The sequence below is a fragment of the Trachymyrmex septentrionalis genome, unplaced genomic scaffold (genome assembly GCF_001594115.1).
Source record: "Trachymyrmex septentrionalis isolate Tsep2-gDNA-1 unplaced genomic scaffold, Tsep1.0 scaffold146, whole genome shotgun sequence".
NCBI lineage: Eukaryota > Metazoa > Arthropoda > Insecta > Hymenoptera > Formicidae > Trachymyrmex > Trachymyrmex septentrionalis.
Window position 1 is genome coordinate 262,338 of NW_017304609.1, and position 23,935 is coordinate 286,272.

Consider the following 23,935-nt stretch of genomic DNA (forward strand, 5'->3'; position numbering starts at 1 on the left):
CTGGCATATCTCTCACTTATGCTGACAAGTTCCGCCATTTTAAATGTTCAATTAATTTTTGACAGCTGCTTTGCTTGCACGCGTTTTGGCTCGTCTTCAATTTTTGCCTATTCCAAAAAATGGATCAAAGAATCTGTATCAAATTTTGTGTGAAAAACAAAATTAAGTGCGCGGACGCATTCCGAATGTTGACTGTGGCATATGGTGAAGCTACCTTGGACCGAAGCAACGTAAGCTCAATCATCCCAATGGAAGCTGCCGCACGAGCCAAGACCGAAAAAAGCGCGCCTAGTTCGGTCGAATGTGAAGGTTTTGTTTACAGTTTTCTTCGATTGCAGGGGCGTAGTGCATCATGAGTTCTTGTCACAGGGTAGAACGGTCAATAAGGAATATTACCTGCAAGTTATGCGCAATTTGCGCGAAGCAATCCGCCAGAAACGCCCGGATTTGTGGAAGAACAAAAATTGGCTTTTTGCACCATGATAACGCCCCTGCTCACACATCGTTGTTTGTGCGCGAATTTTTGACCAAAAACAACATACTAATGATGCCGCAGCCATCGTATTCCCCAAATCTGGCCCCCTGTGACTTTTTCTTGTTCCCGAAACTGAAGAGGCCCATGAAAGGACGACGCTACGCTACGATTGAGGAGATGAAGACGGCATCGTTCAGGAGGAGCTGAACAACATCACAAAAAATAATTTTTTGAAGTGCTTCGAGGATTGGAAAAAACGTTGGCACAAGTGTATAATATCTGATGGGGATTACTTTGAAGGGGATAAAATAGATATTCATGAATAAATAAATAATTTTTGAAAAAACACAAAATTCGCGATACTTTTTGAACAGACCTCGTACTTAGAAATTTGTAAGAATCGGTAAACTTTAATTTTATGCAATTTTTCTGAAAATTATTTTCACGGAAATTTTCGAAAATGTTAGCTAATAACAAGACATCTGTTTTCAAGTACAAATCACTGTACTCACCGAGCGTTCAAATAGAAAATCGCTGCCAGATGTTCGTGGCGTGAGCGTAATCGGTCTTTGACGGTATCGCCCGTTAACGAACTGTAAAATTCGCGCGGTGGTAAGGTCATTTTCATTTTTGGTGCTATTGACATGTTTAATAAATGAAATGTATTTTTTTTTATAGGTTATCGGAAGGAGATCTACATATCCATCGAACGTGGTAACAATTTCTTTAATTATAAAATGCGCGTCGTAGCTCAATAAATGAGTTAGCGGATATTTTTTACGCGATGCATCAAGTCTTGAAGTTGTCGCATGAATCACGCAACGCAATCCTTCTCTATCGCTTCCCTGTCGAGTCCTCTGTCCGTCTTCCATAAAACACACTTCAAGTCGGCGTAGACGATGAACGACTCATTCCTTATTACTGTGGTTCCCAAACTCAAGCCACTTGTCCTTATTAGGCAGTCGAACAGCGCAGTCGTTCATTTTTCCACAATTCACTGCGTGCGATTGCAATTTTTCTCTTGAGCTAAAGTAATGAAGGCATCCGTAAATAAAAAATTTTTTTTCACTATTTCTTTTCAATATTCTTTTTTATCATCTTATTATACTTAACGATTGCAGAAATATATCTTGTTCTTGTTCCCTGTAATGTTATGAGACGGGATAGATTCTAGATTCACGCAAAGTGGTCGAAACTGTCGTTGCGTGGATCTTGCATGTACAGCATGTTGACGTGATTTTTCTTTTTATCGTCTGTGAACCGTAGTGGAAGGATCTGTCCATTTTTGATGTATGATCGACATCGCGTTTAAATTTCGAAATGTCTTTTATTGTCATCAAAAACTCGATGCATGCGAGATTCAACACTGTCGCGGATACGATGACTCTCGCTCCGTATACTTTTTAGCTGGATGTAGAGTATTGATTACCGACCACGCGAAGTACGCATTGTCCATAGTATGCACACTGATCACCGCCTTCTTCAGTATAATTTCTTGCGGGACTTCGATGTGGCATCCCGCGTGGGATTTAATTTATCCACGTTGACAGTCAAGGTGGATTCGCGACAGCGTTTACCCGCTAACTCACACATGGTTTTTCATGTCACGTCGCACTCTTACACGAAGCACTTGTACGTGACTCGTTCACACACGTTGCAATACCACAGAACATCTAGAATGTTTGAAAACCGGTTCGACTCCCAACAGAGGTAATATTTTTTGCAATAAGAATTAATTATTTATAGATTTTAATATGTCATTCAACATTATTAAGATCATTTTGAAGATGCAAATAAACATCAAAAATTTGTTAAATTGCTGGTCAATCGTGATATTTACTACTACGGTAGTTTAGTAGAGTTAGCATTTCGAGACCGAAAAATCATTTCGGCGCGCGTTTCTAAGGACTACATACGTAATATATAAATTTACATAAGAATCATATAAGCATTTAAGATCCAGTTAGATCGTTTAAGGCTTTGATTTTTATAGTTTGTGTTATCACACACACACACACACACACACACACACACACACGCACACGCACACGCACACGCACACGCATACACGATCGAATATATTATGGAAAATTTTATTCTATATATTTTTTCTACTTTTTTATGAGGAATTACATCGTGTCCGGTTTTACATGTTATTTAGCCAGGATATGATCCTGAACAACATTCAAGAGATTTTAACGATTGGACACCTTGTGTAATTCTAATCCCGGTGCTGTAACTTTTAAGCTTTATACCTTAGAAAGTACTTAATAAAAAATAATTTTATTATAATATTTTGGAAAGCTTTCAACATCGGCTATTAGATACTGGAATAAAAAGTTGTGATGGTGTTCCATTTAAAAAAATCGACATGATCTTAACCCGATCTTGGTTAAGAGGCAACTTAAGATCAAACTGATAAGATCAGTAAATAAATCTTTTTAAATATATATATAACTTTTGTCTGAACACTTTTACAATTGGACTTTATTCTGCGATGATAAAAGAGTGATACGGATGATCTAAAACATCCGTATAGTAATTCAAATTGAATTATTTGGGCATAAAAGATTTAGCTTTGACCATTATGACCATTACCTCTATTTCTTATTATTAAATTTTCAAATGATATAGTAAGATTTTTATTGCGAATATATCTAATTGATATCAAGTTATATATAGAGAGAACTAGACTTTTTGGAAAATCTAAGTCTATTAAGTCTTTAATTATCGTTTCTGGATCCACGTTGTCGTAGGCTCCCTTTGCATCCAAGAAGGCTGCAGTTAGATATTTCTTTATGTAGAATTGTTCCTCGATTTCTGAAGTAAGCAGAGCCAAACTGTCAATACTAATTTGGTTTATATAAAAATCAAATTAAGAATAGTTAAGTTGGTCATTCTCGATTCACCACACTATTTTATCATTTAATATATTCTCAAGAAGCTTAGAATACAGGAAAATATACTAATTTTATTACTACGAGTATTGGTTTTGGGAATGAAAAAATATAGATATTTTCGCAATTCCTCAAGAAAATTACCTATGTAGATTTATTGTTGTATATGTATATATCTAATAAAGTTCTTTTTATGAATTCTGGAAGAGTATCAATAATGTTGAAAGTTGATTTTATTATAATCAGAGACTGATTTTTTATCAACCTTACTTAAGCAAATAATTTCAGAAAGTTAAAAGGAAGTTCAAAGAAGTGAAGTAAAACTTTGGCTGGTTATCTAAATTAGGAAATTTGCATATATTTCCCGGAGCATAGATCTTTTCTATGCTTTCTAATATAGCGTCTAACATAACAATTTTATTCTTGAGGACTAGTTTCGAAAATTTATTATTAAATCACTTAATCTTATTGAAGATATAATTACGTGTGCTATTTCTATTAAGAATATTCAAAATTTTAAAAAAGCTTTTTTTTTCTTATTTTTCAAAATTACTTTGTCCCGAGCTTCCTACTTTTTATTCTAAAAAAATTTTTTTCTGTTTTTGTATTGAAGAGAAAGCCATTTAATAGATTCGTTAATTAGATGGCGGGACCTATTTTTTGCGTTCTAATTGGTCAAAGGTGAAAGAGGACATTGACTGGAATCTGTACCGTGTGGAAGTGTCACTCTTAAGTTCTTAAAATTTATAAGAAGAGCGCACATGCAGTATGTCAAAGAAGCGCACGTGCAGCGTCGGCATGGAACTAAATACCACCCCCTAAGCGTGTCATGTCTTAGATTTTATAATCACGGATTCGTGAGAATCGTCTGCGACTTGACCGTTAAAATATCTTGTCGCCGGTCTTACGCTTCGAATGATATATTTATTACAATTTTAGCCGCAGTGTCCGAGGGGCTCTTTTGGTCTCGCCGCTCGTGTACGTGCAAAGATTTTTAGTTTATCTCTGTGCGACATTTACGAGGAGATATTGGATTCTTCGTTTTAGTTTTTAGTGTGGGAAAAGAAAATTTTGTAGTTTTTCTAGGCTATAACACTCAATGTGTTTGTTATTTGCAGCTACCTCTTTATTTCAACGAATTCCAGATCTTCACAAAAGAAAAGAGTTGTGGGAGTCCTCTGGATGTAACAGTAGTATTCGCGGGTACATTTTCTTTGAATTCAAATTTTAATCGTACATCTACGGTGTCACTCTTGACTTACTCGTTTTGTCGCGAGCAGTCAATGGTTACTAGAGTATAACTTTTCAAAAAGGAGTTTAATGTGAATGACGATTCATTTCTTTCACGAGGGATTTGATAGTAAGTACAAAAATGTACAAACATATCATATAAAATAGCGGTTCTGCGTTTGTCAAAGTCTAGATTCAGATCATTGTACGGATAAAATTCAGAGTTTAGATAAAATTTTACATCGATTAATTTACGATTGTCGAAGTAAGTTTTATGTGCTGTCATATTTTTTTAAATATTAGTCTATAGATCAAAGATAACATATCGTGGTTTTCCAGCTAAGTCGCAGTCTTGATAGCCCAGGAATGCTTTGTTGTACTTGACAATAGGGAGTACTCTTACAGTTCCAAGGAACGGAAACTCATACTCAGATATCGTCCATTTTCCAAGGCTCGTAGCATGGATACTTATTTCGATTTACTGACTTTGCTCAACGCAACGTGAGGCATTCGTCACTGTATTTTGAATAATTCAAGCGTCGGCTCTGTCGCTGAATCTTCTACTATGTAATTGTTACCATTGCGCGTTCGTATCAAAATCGATTTGTGAACGTTAATTACACATATTTGTAATTTTCGCAAAAGTCCAACAACATGCTGAGTGGCACGAAAATTAAAGTATCCGTCGTCTGTCATTAGACTTTTCGCGGTATCACTAGAGTCGATAAATCCAACATTATGCAAATTATATAAAACTTCATTAGAAAAAATTGCATAACCTTTCATAAAACTAATCATTCCAACGTTTTTCCAACGTCAATACGATCAATCTCCATACTGTTGTGTTCATATCGAATTTCATCGAACATAAACGCAATTACATCCAAGCTTTGGCTGTTTTTGTACATTTCCTTCCTTTGAAGTCAATGTACCTTCGACGTAGAGAATGCTTTCATACAGTCATGTGTATAAATCCTACTGTTGTATGGATATTCTTATCTCGTCGCTATGTCTAAATGTCATTCGCCAAAGATCGGTTCGCCTCCAATATTCAAGATATTAGCCATCTTAGATATTTTGTACGATAAAGCTCAATGATTGTAAAACGTTGTTTAACGTTTGACGCAAAAAGTTTCTTTCTACTGGACGACCGAATGTTTTTGATCGCTGTCGTCCTTTTGGTAAAAAATATATCTCTAGTCTGTTTCACCTGCTCGTTCAGAACAAGCATCTCACGTTATCGTTGTCGTATCATTTTATCGCTGTTCCCTCCGTATATGCAATCTAATGGTGATCTTTCCGCGAAAATCGAGCAATCGTCCGTCTTGATTCACAATGCGGAGCGTTAAATCCGTAATGCTCCGTACAATGATCGGAAGGTAAATGATCCGCGTCGGTCTTTCCGCCAGGATATCTTATATCCTGGCGGCAAGCTCGGTGAAAACTCGTGTACCGCGTGCACATACTTGTCGTTGCTGTATGCACCAGCGGTCACGTTGCATTCAATGCGAATGGTGTTTACATTGATGATATTTATCGGTACGTCCGATTCGTGTCACTGTCATGATTCCAACACGCGATTCAATGAAAATTCTGCGATCCAATGTTATGAGATTTGACGAAATTTACTCGATAAGCGCATTAGATTTCGCTCTTTATTGTATTATTATATCCGTAGTGCGGATAGTCAATGGGTACTCTTTATCCTCTTTGTGAAGCGTTTTCTCTTTCGCAGCATCATTGGGACGATATTATAAAATTGCACGTCTTAGATACTCATTTATGTCACGTATTTCGTACTATCCTTCGGGTATGACAATTTCCTTGTCATCTTCTTCAAAGTAAAATTTATTATTCGATGAATTTACATTGAATATTGTACTTACATTTAGATATCGTATGGTAAGTTTCAAAGACCGAATAAGTTCTATCAGACCGAGCTCATAATCGCCATCGCTCAAATCTACAGCCGAAAAGTAGCAAAATGCGAGGATGCTACTTTTACCAGTCAGCGAAAAATATCAGTGACATGTTTGAATGAATACTGAATTGATACAATGCAATGTCAGTTCTTAAATTGATCTTCAACCATCTATAAAAATTGTAGACACAGTTACTTTGATCGTAACGTTGATAAGGCATGCAATTATACTCAATTTGCATCACGTCCAGATATCGTACCAGTTCTTTCAGCGATCGAAGATTGCCGAGATTGTCAAAGTAAACATCACGATCCCGCTTCGCATACGCCACCCAATAAGTACCTGCTCGAAATTACCCAAATTTACGATGCCGCTTTTGTTTCGATATACTTCCCCTGTTGGTAATGTAGTACGCATAAAAATATCTCTAAAATATGGAATGTGCATACGTTTTGCCAGTTGTTGCAGTTGTACGTTAGTAGTTATACGCTTGGCATTTTTATCATTTCTTTTGAAATTTGTTTTATTTTGTATTATTTTTTCCATTGAGACTTCTCGTCCATGCTTATACGGAGGTAAACTCCATGACCTTCCATGACGCGAATGTGTCGTTTCATTTCTTTCAATTGACGTTGCGCGACTTTATTATCGTTTATAGCTTTCGCGACTTCTGACGAGCCGCCGATGACTCCCAGCAGTGGTAGAATAGGTATCATACCATCGCGTTTTGCTACTGGAAGTATTCACTTTTTCGTTGGCGTCTTCTTTTTGTTCTTCGTTTTCAAACTCATATCGATTTTCGTTTTAGCCTTCATAACCGCTCAAACGGCTGTAGCAGCAGCTCTCTCTCCGAAAGTCGAGTCTTTCGCGGTAATGCGTTTCCGTGCATATTCTTAGGCTGCGTTTTCGTTTCATGCATGATGTGCATGGAGAGCATGGAAGGCGTTCTATTTCACTCCATGCGCCATTCATGTGCGTATGAGAATGGCGGGGTACCTATACAGCTCGCAGCGCAAGACAGCGCATGGACTGCTTCACCTCGGGAGCTGAGGCAGTTCATGCATTGTTTGTGTGCTAAGGTTAGGCGGGACAGAAATGTTTCTATTGTTATAAATAAAGCTATTATGTGTAAAAAATTTCATTTAAAAATGAAAAAACTTTAAATTTTTGTTAACGACTTGTGGATACTAAACGTATCGGATGCTGAATTTGTAGCAGCAACAACTGGCAACAAGTAGTAATATTGTAAAAAATTTTGATTTTAACCTTAAACTTCAAAGTTTCTTAAAAAGCACTGTATTTATTTTAGTAGTATTTATTTTATATGCCCAATATATATATAAAAACATTGTTTTTTATTTATGCGGGATAGATTTTGTACTTAGAACATTGAAGTCAATTAAAGTATTGTTTTTTTTTAGTAGCTTTTACTTTTTGTAAAATGTCTTGAGTAATTAAATCCTTACTTTATTCTAATACAACACCAAGTTTTAAAACTTTTAATTGACCGGGAGAAAGGCAAATATACTATAATTACAAAGGAAATATACTATAATTAACTATAATTAACGAAATCAATGAAGAATAAGCTAATGAATCAAGAATCCGTAACCTCTGTAGATACACCCATAGTAAACAAAGCCTAGAAAGAATCTTTTGTTTGGCCAGATGAAGCAGTTCTTTTATTCCTGGAGACTTGTAGAAATAAAGAGTTTAATTTTACTTTAGGTTTTAAACGCCATAACAGAATATGGTTGGAAATTGCTGATGAAATAAAGGCAGCAAATTACAATGTCATTGCTGTTTAGTGTCAAAACAAAATGTCAGAACTAAAAAGAACTTCTAAAAATATTAGTGACTATAACAAAAAGGTAACCATTCAAATTCTTGGACCTTTTACTCTGTTATGGATTCAATATTTGGAGAAAAGGCATGAGTAACACCTGCAGCAATAACCAGTAGCGATAATCCAGCTTCTCCAGGCTTTTCATCATCCTTGGCAGAGAAATTAGCAGAGAAACAAAAATCAAAGAAAAGGCGAGTGGAATCAATTTTAGAATCATTTATCATAGAAATGAAGGAAGATAAACTGAAAGAGAGGCAGGAGAGAGAACAGCGGAGAGCTGAGAAAAAAATAGAAAGACGAGAGGCAGAAGCAGATTAAACAAGAACAATGGAAAATGCATCAAGCTAAAGTAAAATTGCAGCAATCTTTAATTGAAGTACTCAATAATGTGGTTAAAAAGAAGAGATTTAATAGCCCAGTTGATGTAACCATAAAGGGTTATCTTTTTATATAAACTATATCACCTTAGTCAATATTTTAAGAAATATTTCATTTTGCTATATGAACGTTTCGCGGGTTTCCTCCGTGTTCAGATCCATTCTTGAAATGCCAACGTTTCATGAATCTTGCAGTCCACTTCATCCACTTTGTCAGGCCGAAGAGCAGCCTGATACTGAGCTGTTCCTCCGGACCGTTCCTTTTTGTATGCTACTTATTGGAGTGATGGGGGGAAAGAAGAGAATTGTTGGTGAAGGGGGGAGAGACAGGGGGGGGATTAGTTAGTCTTTAATAACCGGGAGAATGGTTTTCCATATTTTATTTATGTTGTAGCCATTATCTTTATTTAGATTGTTAGGATGTTTTTGTATCTCTATGGCTTCTCTATACTTTCTTGGATAGTATGAAGTAATGTTATAAGATTTCTATCCATTCTCCCATATGTTAAAAGAACAACAGATCGGATTGGCAGGATATTAAACAAACATAATCTGAACTATCTTTATATCACCCAAAAAGATAGGACAAATCTTAAGAAATATTAAAGATCAAAGACCTCCACTCAGCTCCGCAGGAGTATACAAAATATCTTGCTCCTGCGAGCAAATATACATTGGAGAAACCGGGAGAATAGTCAACCTATCGATAAAAGAACACCAACGTGTCTGGCTAAAACACGTCACGCAGTCAGCATTATCAGAACATAACATCGAAACAGAACATCAAATACTGTTTGATAAAACGATCACAATAGCCAACTTACTTCATACTTTCCAAGAAAGTACAAGGGCAAGTCAATAAGTTCTTAGAAAATCTGTCAGAGAGCATTTGCAGTGTAATGTCACATTTGACAAGTAGCATCTTTCAGCTGATTACTGTCAAATTTTGAACGAAATTCATCGCGGTTTCATTTCTGTAGACGATTAAAGCGAACAACCTTTGTATATTTTGTAAAATGGAAAAAAACGAGCAGTGATGAAACATCTACATATGAAAGATTTAACGCCAAAAGAAAACAAAGCCGAGTTGGATAATATTCATAGCACAGCTGCATCAGCGTTTGCGACTGTATACAATTGGGTGAATGAATTTAAACGTGGTCGTACATCCAAGTGATGCACCTCGTTCAGGACGTCCAATTGAGGCTGCTATGCTAGAAATCATCGATAAAGCCCACGATATTGTTTTGATTGATCGACGAGTGAAAGTGCGCGACTTTGTAGAGGTCACAGGCATATCACATGGTACAGTGATTTCAATTTTGTACGAACAATTGAGTATGAAAAAGCTATCGGCAAGATGGGTGCTCACTGTGGACCGTAAGCGCGACCGTGTGACGATTTCAAAACAATGTTTGGAGATGTTTTAACGTAATCCAGATGAATTTCTGCGTCTATTCATTACTGTGGACGAAACATGGATCCATTACTTCACATCCGAGTCAAAACAATGGACTTAGGGTGAACCAGCTCCGAAGAAGGCAAAGACCATGAAGCCGGCCGGAAAGGAGATGGCTACAGTTTTTTGGGATGCACGGTATAATTCATATCGATTACCTTCCGTCGAAGCAGACGATCAATAGTGATTACTACGCAGCCTTATTAGACCGTTCCAACAACATTTTAAAGAAAAAATGTTCCCATTTGGCGAAGAAGAAAATGCTCTTCCATCAAGACAATGCACGGGTTTACAGGTGCCCGGCACCGATGGAATTTAATGAATTCCGCTACGAATTGCTTCCCCATCTAACATATTCGCCAGATTTAGCTCCCTGCGACTATTTCCTGTTTCCAAACCTGAAGAAATGGTTTAAAAAAGCAAGATAAGAAAATGTAAACACACTTCAAATCCATGTTTAGAATTGCAAATCGTGGATGTACATTTCATGCAACAATATAAAGAATATAATAAAGAATATTTAAATTATTATAAAATTTAACTGCCATATTCGACATGGTGATGTATGTATACTATTGTTTACATACATGCATTTACTTCAAAATTCGCCCAACGAGACTCAGATTTTGACGATTGAGTATTATACAGAAAACCATAAGTCACTGAAAGATTAATGACAATAAAGCAGTCTTCACAGTAATACATATATTATCGAATAATAAATCATCTTTCAAACAATGACGACGACGACGACGACGACGACGACGGTGGTTTCTGAATGGATAATACATGACTTCAATCAACATTGTCTTCTAAAAAGCAACGCACAAAAGAATCGAACGTTACGTCGGATTCACTCAATTCTAGTGAAGTACATAAATTATCGTACAAACGTTTATACTATCTCTTAGTCGAAGATGTTTACGAAACGGCCAATGAATCGCTTGTTAAACAGTCTTTGCAAACGCAACGAGTTCGTGAGGAATTGCAACCAAGCTGGAACAAAAATACGAGAACGTGCTTCTTGGTGATGACATAAAAAAGGAGATCACGTTTATGGCGTATATCTCAGGGAGAACGGCACAATACTCGGTAATAAATAGTTCGATTTAGATATGAGTGATTTCGTGATCGTAAATGGAGTAAAGTACAAAGGTACACCTGGATTGTATGAATTAATTTTCAAAAGAATTCCCGACAACACTATTTATACAGAAGATGACCCATTAGCATTTAAAAGTATTTGTTAGCAATGAATGCTCATAGGTGCAGTCATAAAGCGGATAATCTAATATTAGATAACAAAAAAGGTATAAATATAAGAATATAATAGCATTCTTTGTGTCAGGCAAAATACAAGTTGAAAAGGGCATATCACGTGCCAGGAAACTAAACAAGTCAGATAAATATGTTAGAAAAGATATAATACCATGTGCCATAATTCTAAACGAAAAGTCAGGTAAAAAAGTCGAAAAATACCACGTACTATGACTCTAAACGACAATAAAATCGATTGTTTTATTGGGATGATCCTAACGAGCTTGTAGATCGTCTCCGATTGCTTGAGGCCTCGCGTCAGGCCACAATGCCCATGATAACGAAATCTTATCCATTATCGAGGAGCTTCGTGGAGCTGGTCTTATTATAAATTAAAATGAGGATACGCAACCATTTTAATGGTTCAAAATACCGATTAACAATGTTTGCGTAAGATTTTTGTCACATTTTGCACATTATACCGCGATAAAAATAAAACATGTCTGAGAAGAAAAATCTCAAAAAGTCTGGTGGAAGAACTGCACTCTCCAATGAAAAAAATGTTCCACGCAAAAGTGTCATAGTTTGCGGATGTGATGATTTGTGACAGGTTGATGTGATCGAGATGCGTCCCTATACACGGTTCAACAAAGGTTACCACTACATTCTCAATGTTATTGATGTGTTGAGTAAACATGCATGGCTCATACCGCTCAAAATAAAGGAGTGAAAATGGGATGGTTACAGTGATAACAAAAATAATTCAAGACGATGGAAATTGTCCGAAAAATTTACAAATCGATATGGGAAAAAAATTTTACAACGAAAATGTGCAAAAACTCTTGAAAAAACATAACATAAGTCATTATTCAACGTATCCGGTTTAATTCTGGTTTCATTCCGTTGAACGGTTCAATTGTACGTTGAAAAATGATATGTGGAAACAATTTACGCACAATGGAAATTACAAACGGATCGACTTGCTACCGCGTCTCATATCAAAGTACAACGCATAAAAACATCAAACTATTGGCATGTCACCTATCGATGTGACTCTCACAATCGCCGACAAATTGTTAAACACGGTGTTCAATAGCATAAAGGTCGTCGCACTCCCGCGACTCAAAATGGGTGACTCGGTACGTGTGAACAAATTCAAGACAATCTTTAAGAAAAGTTACACGCCAAATTGGACTACGGAGATGTTTAGAATCGTTAAAGTACAGCAAAACTAATCCTATGACGTATCTTTTGGAAGATTACGGAAAACCGGTTACTGGAGGATTCTATGAGTATGAGTTGCATCGCGTTGCTAACGCCGACGTATATCTCGTTGAAAAGATGTTGCGTAAAAAAGGTGACAAGGTTTATTTGAAATGGCTGGGATTTGATAATTCACACAACTCTTGTATAGTGTGTGATAAAAATAAAATTTATTACAAATTGTATAATTCTTTTTTTCTATGTAAATATATATTAAATATAAACGATTATACACATAATATATATGCATACGTACATACATACATAAATACGTAGATATGTACATACATACGTAGATACGTGTACGAGGTCTGGCTATTAAATAACGAGACTGCTTATGAAAAAGAGTTTTATTTTAAAAATTATTCTACAATTGAATGCTCCCCTTCAATGTACTCCCCTCCCCTCGCCACACACCGTTCCATTCGTTTTTTCCATTGGTCAAAGCAATGCTGGAAGTCTTCTTTTGTAAGAGCATTTAGGAGCTCCGCCGATTTTCGCTTCACCTTTTCCATCGATTCGAACCGGGTTCCTTTTAAGGCAGACTTGATCTTCGGAAACAGGAAGAGTCACAGGGTGCTAAATCAGACGAGTACGGAGCGTGTTCGAGCACTGGAGTGCCTTTAGCGGCTAAATAACGCTTCACAGATAACGCGTTATGGGCAGGTGCGTTGTCCTGGTGCAAGATCCACGACTTGTTTTTCCACAACTCCAGCCGTTTCTTACGAACTCGCTCTCGCAGTGTTGCCAAAACTGTCAAATAGTAAGTTTGGTTTACAGTTTGACCCTCTGGAACCCATTCAGTCATCACGATGCCGTTGATGTTGAAAAAAGCGATTAGCATGACTTTAAATTTTGATTTCAACATCCTTGCTTTTTTCATTCTTGGCGATGCAGGAGTTTTCCAGTGCATGGATTGCCGCTTAGTTTCAACATCGTATTGGAATATCCAGGTTTCATCGCAAGTGATGATGTTTTCCATCAATTCAGGCTCTTCATCTAACCTCTCAAGAAAATCTGAGCAGATCTGTTGACGGATGAGCTTTTGGTCAGGGGTCAAATTTTTTGGGACCAACTTTGCACAGACTTTTTTCATGTTTAATTCGTCATGTAAAATTTTTCTGACAATTTCTTTATCGGCGTTTACAGTCTCAGCAATCATCCGAATGCTCATACGACGATCTCCGCGCACAATTTCATTGATTTTGGTCACTGTTTGCGGAATTGAAACAGAGACAGGTCGACCTGGACGTTGGTCATCTTCGGTGCTCTCTCGGCCTTCAGAAAACCGTTTATATCATTCGAAAACACGCGCACGAGATAGAGAATTCTCACCATAGGCCTCTTTCAACAACTTATAGCACTCAGTCAAAGTTTTTTTTAATTTAACGAGAAATTTTACATTGATCCGTTGCTCGTGTTTTTCGTCACACATTGTTATCGGCACGAGAAAAAAACAAGTTCGTTTCTAACCTCTATAGAAAAAATACTACTACTACGACAAGAACGTGTTTTCGTACTGGAATAGTAGACACTTCCAGCTATCCAACGCTGCATTCGTTTCCTATCCTACCCCTCTAGGACGCCTTCTGCGCGCGCAGTCTCGTTATTTAATAGCCAGACCTCGTATATATACATACAGGGTGCGTCAGATATTTGAAAACACTTACATATGTGCCTACTAAGTTTTCGCAGAAAGTTTTTATTTTTTTTTTTCAGATCATAAATGGAGGACAATAAGTTGACTCAGGAAATGAAAAGACACGCTATTATCGTCGCGACACGCGAATCACAGCGATCTTGAAATCTCCCAATTTTTGAAAGTCGCTCGATCGTTTGTTCACAAAGTTCGTCGAGAGTTAGAAGCATCTAATATGGTAGCAATGTGTTGCCAAGCGCTAAAAATACGAGGCACGTTTAAACAGAGTTAGAACATTACACTTTGTGCAGCAAGTCTAAGGCATTATTGATGAAGACCCTTCAAAGTCTATAAAGGCCATATCAAGAGACTTTCAAGTTTCTGAGTGCACAATCCAGTCGCATTGTTCACGAAGACATCCGGTATAAGTCCTACGTGATGCGCAAAGGTCAGTTTACGTCGGTACAAACTCGAAAATAGCGATTCATCCGGGCACAATGACTTTTAAACAAGTGAAAACATTTTGAAATCCCGGACGTGCTCTGATTTTATTCTGACAAAAAAAATTTTGGCCAGGATAAAAAAATGAACTAACGAAGTGATAGGTGGTTATGTGCGAATCTTTCAGATGTTTCTTATGTTATGCTACAAAGTTTCCGGTAACTGTCATGATTTTGGGAGTGGTGAGCAATGAAGGACACGTCATGTCACCTACCTCACTTCTTTCCTCAAGGACGTCGGATGAATGTCAATCAAGGAAGTCGGGCTTGTTCGGTTTCTTCTGGAGGAAGAGGCCAGACTCGCGATCTTCCAATTGGAAGGGAAGCGGTGACCGTTCGCGCTCACAATTCAGTGAGCGATCGCGCCGTCACCTTTAATACCCGTCTGGCGATTCCGTCTAGATCGAGCGCCTTACCCGAGAGTATCTTTGAACACGCTTCAATGACTTCTGTACCAGTTACAGCGAAATCATCCTCCCACCCGAATGAGACGCGCTCCTTCTCATCAACCGTCAAATGCGAGAACAAAATCCCCATGATCTTGGCAACAATTTCCAGAAGAAGAGTTTCAATGAGAACGAACCTGTTGAGAGTTTATTCATCACTATCTTGTAAGGCATGCCTCAAGGATCCGAGTTAATAGACTCTAATAATTCCCTCTATAGGCAAACCTTGGAGCGCCATATAGTCTTTCTTAGGCTTCTCCTAATCTCTTTTAGCTCCGTCCAGAACTCGCGTTCCCTATCAGGTTGAGCCCGCCTGCGGATGCGCCTGCGATTGTATAGGGCGCGGAGTTCCGAGATCTCTTCATTCCACTAATATGCCGAGGGTCTGCCACAGATCTTCTCGGCATAGAGAGGTCCGAGATCTCTCTCAGCGCCCCATCAATCAACATCGCGTATTCATCACAGATGCAGAGTTCAGGGTTGTAGTAACGCACCAGCCTCCAGCAAGTTTTCATTAGCTCTTACCACTGTTGACTATCTAGGAAAATATTTTTCAGACGCTCGTTTGGGGGACCGATCATAGGAGTCTCCATGTTCATAAAAATGTATCGGTGATCCGATAAGAACTCCACCTCTACCGCCACATTCCAGTTACTAATATGTCTTGCTACGTTAGGAGTGGTCCAGGAGATGTCCACGCAAGACTTTCCATCCTTGCACCAGCAGGACGGGACAAAGCTTTCGTTGAGTAAACACAATCCCAGGTTATCAGCTCACTCTGCCAATAAATTCTCTCTGAGATTGCTATTCCCTTTGTCCCACAAATGGAACGGGCGTTGAAATCGCCTAAGACCAAAATTAGTTTGTCCAAGTATCTGGATACGCTATTTTCTAACTTAGACAAGCCGTGAGAAAACTTGGTAAAGCTTGAGGGAAAAGTAACATAGACCATTACCCTCCTCCATTCAACAACAAAACTCTCACCGCAATCCATCGCGGAACACGACAGATCGCAGCGAGATCAAGTAACTGCGGAAGTGAGAGGTACATCTGTCGATGTACACCACCTTCCATCCGCTGAAACAGAGTGGAACTCCGAGATAGCCACTAGTCCCAATCGCTCCTCTTGACAGACTCGCAGGAACAACAGTCTTCCGATCGACCGCATTTTTACCCTGCTTATCCGGACCGCCATTATAAAGAGAGCACTCTTATGCTGCTGCACTCGTTCTATGGTTTGCATTAATACGCGAGGCGCACACGGGGCAGTGTGACCGCGCCCTGCAGCCGAAGACTTGATGTTCTTCTCTTTCGCAATTAAAGCAGAGACTCGCAAGCATCGCCTTGCCAAGGAAAATGCCCTGGCAGTCGACCAGCCCAGCCTCAGGTGTAGTTCTTCTTGTAGCTTCTCAACCAGAATAGAAGGACTGTATCTACATAAAGTTAAGGCCCCCCTCGTCCAGGACGCAAGGGATCCACCCTAATATCTCCTCGCGCCACCCCAAGAGGAGTCATAGTCACCATGAGTTTGTCAGCCACCTCATCAACAGTCACAGAGTGCTTCACATCAAGCAATTGGATTTCCGATTTTCTAATCGGTCTCACCACCGAGACTTTTTCTTCGTGCAGGAAGACAGACCTGAGTCTCCTGAAGAGTCATCGGCCTTAGGACCGAAACTCTCCCCAGGAATCTCGACAAGAATATCCTCCGTCTGCGCCTTTCTGATCCTTGTAACAGGGCGACCAGGCGGCATGCTAACTCCAGACTGAGGAATGTTTTTTTTTCTCTTCCCCTTTTTCTTTTTTCTAGACTAACTGGTCATCTCCGTCCAAGGTTCTCCCCTATCCGGACTCAGCCAGTCCCCTGGCTGTGGGACTAAGTCTTCAGTATAAATGTCACTTGTACCTTTCTCGATGACAGTGGACGTCACAATGCATTCCAATCTGTCAATCCGCTTCGGGACATGGAATTCGTTATTTAGACACTTAGACACGCTCCTTATCGAGAGCCGAAAGGTGGGGGGATCTCTTCCTCTCTCGTCCGGCGCTTTCCCTCCTTCAGGATAGCAGTCGGTGATCTATCCTCGCGTCGCGAGCGATGGTCACGCTTCTTCGAATTAAGCAGAGAGGCGTCTTTGGCTCTTATCACCGATCCTTTTCTCACTCGCGAGGAAGAGGCAAGCATCTCTCTGACATAACGGCGGAGAGACCTAATCTCCTCTAACAGAGAGAGAGAGAGAGAGAGAGTCTCTATCCGCCCTAGTATCTCTATAGCCAACTCTCTACGGAGTCTCACTTTTCTGCTCGAAACTTTTGAGGAGGCCACGGGCCCTAACCAAGTCAGCCACAAATTTTTGTATAGCCTGCTTCGCCACCTAAACTTCGACGATGACTCGTCTTCGGAGGTCTCCCTTCATAGTTGCCGTAGCTTGTGCCTCATGAGTAGCGTCCAGCACTCTCGGCCATGATCGTCTTTGGAGACATCTCCGGGAAAACTGTAATCTCTTCCATGGCGGTCTTTTGGACCGAACTGAGTCTTCTCCTTTTTTCGACAGTCTTTGATGATGGCCTTCTGCTCTTCGAAATTTTCACAAAGTCTGATCTGTCAAGATCATCATCCTCGACATCCATTCTGTCGGTAAGCATTCTTCGCGAACCGATGGCATTACTGTTCTTCGGCTTACAGCGCCTCTTGTTCCCCGTGGCGCTGAATCGCGTTTCATATGACATTTCAAGAGTCTGAGGAGACATAAATCTGTTCCTTTTCAGAGAACACTCTCACCGTGTCCGCCTGACACAGGAGAATTGACAATACCCCCCTCCCTTTCCAATCACTCTAATACACATCTCTTTAGATAAATAAGCGTCTTCTATGATTCTGGGTCCGGCACCTAGGGCATGTGATAGGCCAGAAAGACCCGTAACTGTAGGTGAAATATTCCCAGAAACAGTACGACTACTCGTTAAGACCCGAGTCAGACTAGGAAGCCCTTCATCCTGAGCACCGCCCATATCAAGCCGAGTCAGAGCCATTCTCGGCGCGGGAATCCCCGACTTCGGCGTCGCTGTTAGATTTGGGTCCCACAAATACTCCAGTCCTTATCCAATCTAACTTCGGCGGTAGCTGCTTTGGCTGCGGAACCCGTCAGCAACTCTACAGCCAGCTCCTTGCTGGAGCCCCCGCAGAGTGAATTATGCGGGGTTGATCGCCCGGGAGCGGAGACGCTACCCTCGGGAAGCCATGACGGGGGTGCGATCTCCCGTCACGTTTAACCTTTATTAGACATATCCATGTTGCGTATGAATGTCGGCAGACGACTGAGGGTTTGCCGACACATCCTCGACCGATCTTAACAAGGGCTCACATCAAGATGCGACCTAGACACGATGGTCGGACATTCCCTCGGTTAAAGAAAACTGTAAACCTCCTCATCTCTGGGATAGAGAAGAAAACTAGGGGATGGGATGATCCACACCCTAGAGTATAGACTTAAACTATTCCTAACCTAAATTCGGTGGAAGCATATAGAGGTTCTCAGTCCAAGACAGTGCGAGTCGCTGAACCACCGCAACTATAGATCCGAAGCAATCTTAATAAAGTTACACCCCCTACTATCACCTCATAAAACATGGTAAGACCCACATTAAGAACCAACACTACATATATACAGATATTTACATATACATGCGAAAATCCCACAACCTGGTCGTTGATTGGCTGGTTTACCCACTAGTCGTCCGTTTCCCAGCCGCGCACCAGTATTGGGGGATAAGAAGATTTTTTTTAGAGAGGTGCAGCTTGCCGTCCAGGAAATTAAGTGTAGTCCTGGACACTCGGCCTTTGCTGCAAGAGGATTCTAAAATTTCCTTGCTAGGTAAGAAGCCGAGACCACCGGATGTTGTGTGTAATGCAGGGGTCACGGGGACCCGAATCCGCGGGTGTGTCACACCTGTACCCGGGTTATGTCCAGGCGTGCATAGGTGCGCCGAAAATGAGTCAGGTCTCGTGCGGAGTGTACATGGTCCTCCTATCTAATAGAGAGCCGCGTACGGGGCACAGTTAGCACTCCGAGCTGGCACCTAGACCCGAAAACGGGACAAGGAATGGCCGGGATCCCCCGCACCACGACAAGATCGTGTCTCTTGCGGGAGAATATTGGCTAAACATAGGCATTTATTATATAACCAATATTGGGATTACATTGGGAAATATTCGCTAATGTATCCCCAATGTAAAGCCAATATTGGATAATGGCCTAGTTTACACCGAGGGTTTGATCTGAATCGAAATGTAAGAACTAACCAATTGCAGTTGAGCATTTCCTTGTCATTCGACCGTAACAGGGGAATGCTCGACTGTAGTTGAGTGGTTCTTACATTCTGACCCGGATCGAACTCTCGGTGTAAACTAGTCCAATGACTGACATGCAATATCGGCATTTATTATATAGCCAATATTGGCATTACATTGGGAAATATTGGCCAATGTATACTCAATGTAAAGCCAATATTGGATAATAATTGATATGCAATATTGGATACACATTGGCATTTATTATATAGTCAATATTGTGTAACAACTGACATGAAATATTGGCTATACATTGGTATTACATTGAGAAATCTGAGCCAACGTATCCCCAATATAACCAATATGTAGCCAATCTTAGCCAATATTCCGTGCTATTAGAGTGATTTCGAATCTGGATCTGAAATTAGAAAATTTAAGAACTGGAAAGGATATGGGCAGTAGGAGTCAAGCGCAGAAGAAAGTCGCGCAAATAATATACCTATAAAGCTTCTTTATTCATTAGGACGCGATTACATTTTTCGGTTCACTTTTGAGCCTTCCCCAGAGATAACATAAACTAACATACATAAAAACTGTGAATAAAAGTTATCCTGTTATCTTGGTGAACTCCCCTACATTAAGAATTTAAATCGGAATTAAAACCAAAAAGAATGAAAGAAAAAGGAAAAAGAAAAAAAGGAAAAAAAAATTAGGAAATATTGTAAAATAAAATATGGGGGACTAATTTATTAAACAACTTTAAGATTATAATAAATTATCCAGCAAATATAAGGACGCACACCATGCTTACAAAGCACTATATCGCAAACATTACTATAAAAATAATTCAAGAATCGGCTCCTGATAATGTTGGTCAGTCAGTATCAGACACAGTGAATCACTTTTTATTTTTTAGCTAGTAACTTTCCGAGATACTAAATGAAAAAATGTAACATTAATCAATTCCAAGAACAAGAAAGTTGGAAAGTAATACGCCAGAAAGACTCATTACTGCGTACGAATGACACTGACTCTCTAGAAAATTTAAAATAGCTGAACCAATATGACGGACGAAAATACTAAGTCATCCGATTTCGATGAAAGATAGGTTAGAAAGTTTCCGTAGTCGTGAATTCCAAATCCGAAGTTAGAAATTGGAAAATATCTGATTCAATATGCGGACGGCAATGTTATAAGTAATATTCTTTGATTCTTTCGATTTTGGTTATTAAATAAAATTAAAACAAATTCTTCGTAATCCAACCGAGCTAAGGGATTTAAATCAATAAAATAAATAACGATCTAGAGAAAAACCGAAAACCATTCTTCGACAAGAACAATTTACCATATATATACTGTAGCAATCAATATATTTGCTGTTTTAGGTCTAATAGGTATAATGATTTATATAATTGTCAAAAAATTTAAGAAAAACGGTCCGCATCGACTATAAATAAAAATATAAACTAAACATACAAGATTGTAATTACATATTGTTATCAGGAAATATCTTTATTACAGTTTATTAAAGAAAAACTGTCCATCATCTAAGCCCCGTACTGTTTTTCTGTTTAACGGAGGAGGGATGTTATAGCGATAGCTACAACTAAAAAATAAAGTGAAAATTAATTTATAGGCACTTAGCTACTGCAGAATAGACCTACAGGCCATTGACTTTTGAAAAAGTCTACGTACCAAATTGCAAAAATGCAATCTTGCGCAAGCAACGAGCAAATAATGCAAAGCTGCCTTCCGCAAGTTGCAAAAAGACGGAAACGGTTGCCCGTTAAATTGGGAAATCCAAATGCGACTGTCAGTACTGATCATATTCGAAAAAGGTAATAATCGAAACTAACTGAAACAGCTAACCAAGTTGAAGCCAGGTCAGCTCGAGCGGGTATATTAACATACGCTGGGTGTTCCGGAATTATCGTTAGTCTTTTCGTATTTTCGGAGTGGACAAAAGCTCGTCGACACAAAGCGATCAAAACAGCGAGTATACCTTGATCCTGTGCTAATCATGCTGTTTGTCGCAAAATGACACGCGACCCCCCTTGCGCAGACCGAGAAAACTGTCGATCGCGCACACGCTCCGTGTGAAAATTGACAGTTCGTCATCGAATCCCGATCAATATAGATCAATATCGCTCCTCACTCTTAACGCAGATTCGCGAACAGTTAAGTGCGAATAAATCGATTCGTCGTCGTGTATAACCGCTGCCTTCTACCATAACGTGAACGATATACGCGTACCGCGAGACAGCCTAGTGCGCGAGACTTACCAACGCTTACGATAAGATTTGCCCGTCTCGTCACTACTCGCAATAAACACTTCGTCGAACGCGAAGTTATTCAACGTTGTACCAAGGCGAACTACCTATATACATCGAACCGAACGCTTTAAGTGCCGCAAACCTTTTACTACGAGCATCGTTTACCGCCCGCTTCAAAGAAAACGGAATTCAACTGTATAATAAAACTAATTTATTACAATCAAGAGAGTCAGCGTTGATTACACGCCGCCTTGGCGAGCCTTTCTTACAAGGTGATACCAGCCATCCATCACAAAACACTGGGCATATTGACATACAGAATCATCTTATCAGCTATCATTCGAGATTACGTCTCTACAGCTTCACGCTCTTGAACGCCCGAGTTATAAGTAATTGCGATACGCGCTCAGAAATTGTACGAAAGAATTGGATCGAACGTGTATATTTGTCAAGTGCCAACCAGAGCGAAAGACTATAACATTGCTTATTAACATTAAATTAAGAGTGTGTTAATAATCGTGGAAGTGACTTATCTCTTTAACTCGTCCTTGGCAAACCCACAATACTGAAAGTTACAACATTTTTAATACCGTATTTTTTCATGTTAGTAAAAATAATTGCCAATAAAAAAATGCAGTATTAAAAGTAGATCAAGATTTTGAAAAGATTTTTATATCTCTATGAGAAAAAAATAAACAATTTTTGTCTTTTGTTATTTTTCTGTAAAGTTGATAGTATTTCAGTAAAAAATTATTGAAGACCAATATTTGGCAATTTTTAATAATTATTGTAATATCTTGTTTACTATTGCAGAAATTGCAAAAGGACTTTCCGACTCACGAGGGAACACAACCAAGTGAATCTCTTCGATTTAAATGAGCTTTTTTGTACGTATTTATTTTATGGACGAAAATAGGAGACAGAATATTTTTTTATATATGTTGAATCCACGTTAAGTGAATGAAATCCTCCCTTGAAAAAAATCGGTTTTTCTTGTTAGAATATCATCGAAACTATAAGAGATAGAGTGTTCCGGAATCATCATTAATTTAAATGTATTCTCGGGGATGGCAAGTAAACAGTTCATCGACACCGAGCCGTCACCGTTCAAAACATAAGTGTATTTCGCTCCTTCTAATCATGCTATCTATCTCAGATGGCACGCGACCCCCCTTGAGCGACCCTCGCAAAAAGCTGACTATCGCTCACGTACCGCGTGCGAAAGTTCAGTTCGCTTCCCGATCCCGTTCAATACGGACCATCTATCGATATTCATTCTTAAGGAATGTTATCCCAAACATTAATTGCGAACCAAACCGAATTGTTGTCGCGTATCACCGTATTGTGTTACGTAACGTTACCGGTATACGCGTACCGCGAGGACATTTAATGCGCGAGAATTACTTGAATTTCCGACGAGATTTGCCGGTCTCGTTGCTACTCGCCATACACATTCCCTTTAACAACTGCGAGAAATTACTCAACGTCTGAAATTACTATCGTTCGACTGCCTTTATGCAGCACTTCAAACGGAACGTCGTTGAAAGACCATATGCTCATTGGCCCTAAACTTCAGAGGGATTTAGCTATTGTTTTGCAATGGCGTCAATACCGTTACGTGTTTACAGCCAATATCGCCAAAATGTATCGGCATTCTTGACTCCCTGGACTATCCCGTAGTCCACTGACTATCAGCGCATTATGTGGCAATTCTGGTGAACCAATCAAGGATTACCGTTTTCTTACCGTTATCTACAGTACAGCCGCCGCTCCCTACTTAGCTCTTCGGATCTTAGATCAATTCGTCGACGATGAAGGTGCCGAATTTCCGGTCGCGGTTTTCGTTTTATGTCATCAGACAGATGTTGCGCTTTCGCCGTAGACGACCAAATTTTTACTCGTCAAATACGCGACCAATTGATAGAGTTATTAAAGAAAGGAGGCTTTTGTCTTCGAAAATGGGCAAGCAACGCCACCGCTTTGTTGTCCGATCTCGATCCCGCGGATCATGGTTTAGCTACTCATAAGGTTCTTCAAGACGATGAGCACATTAAGGTCTT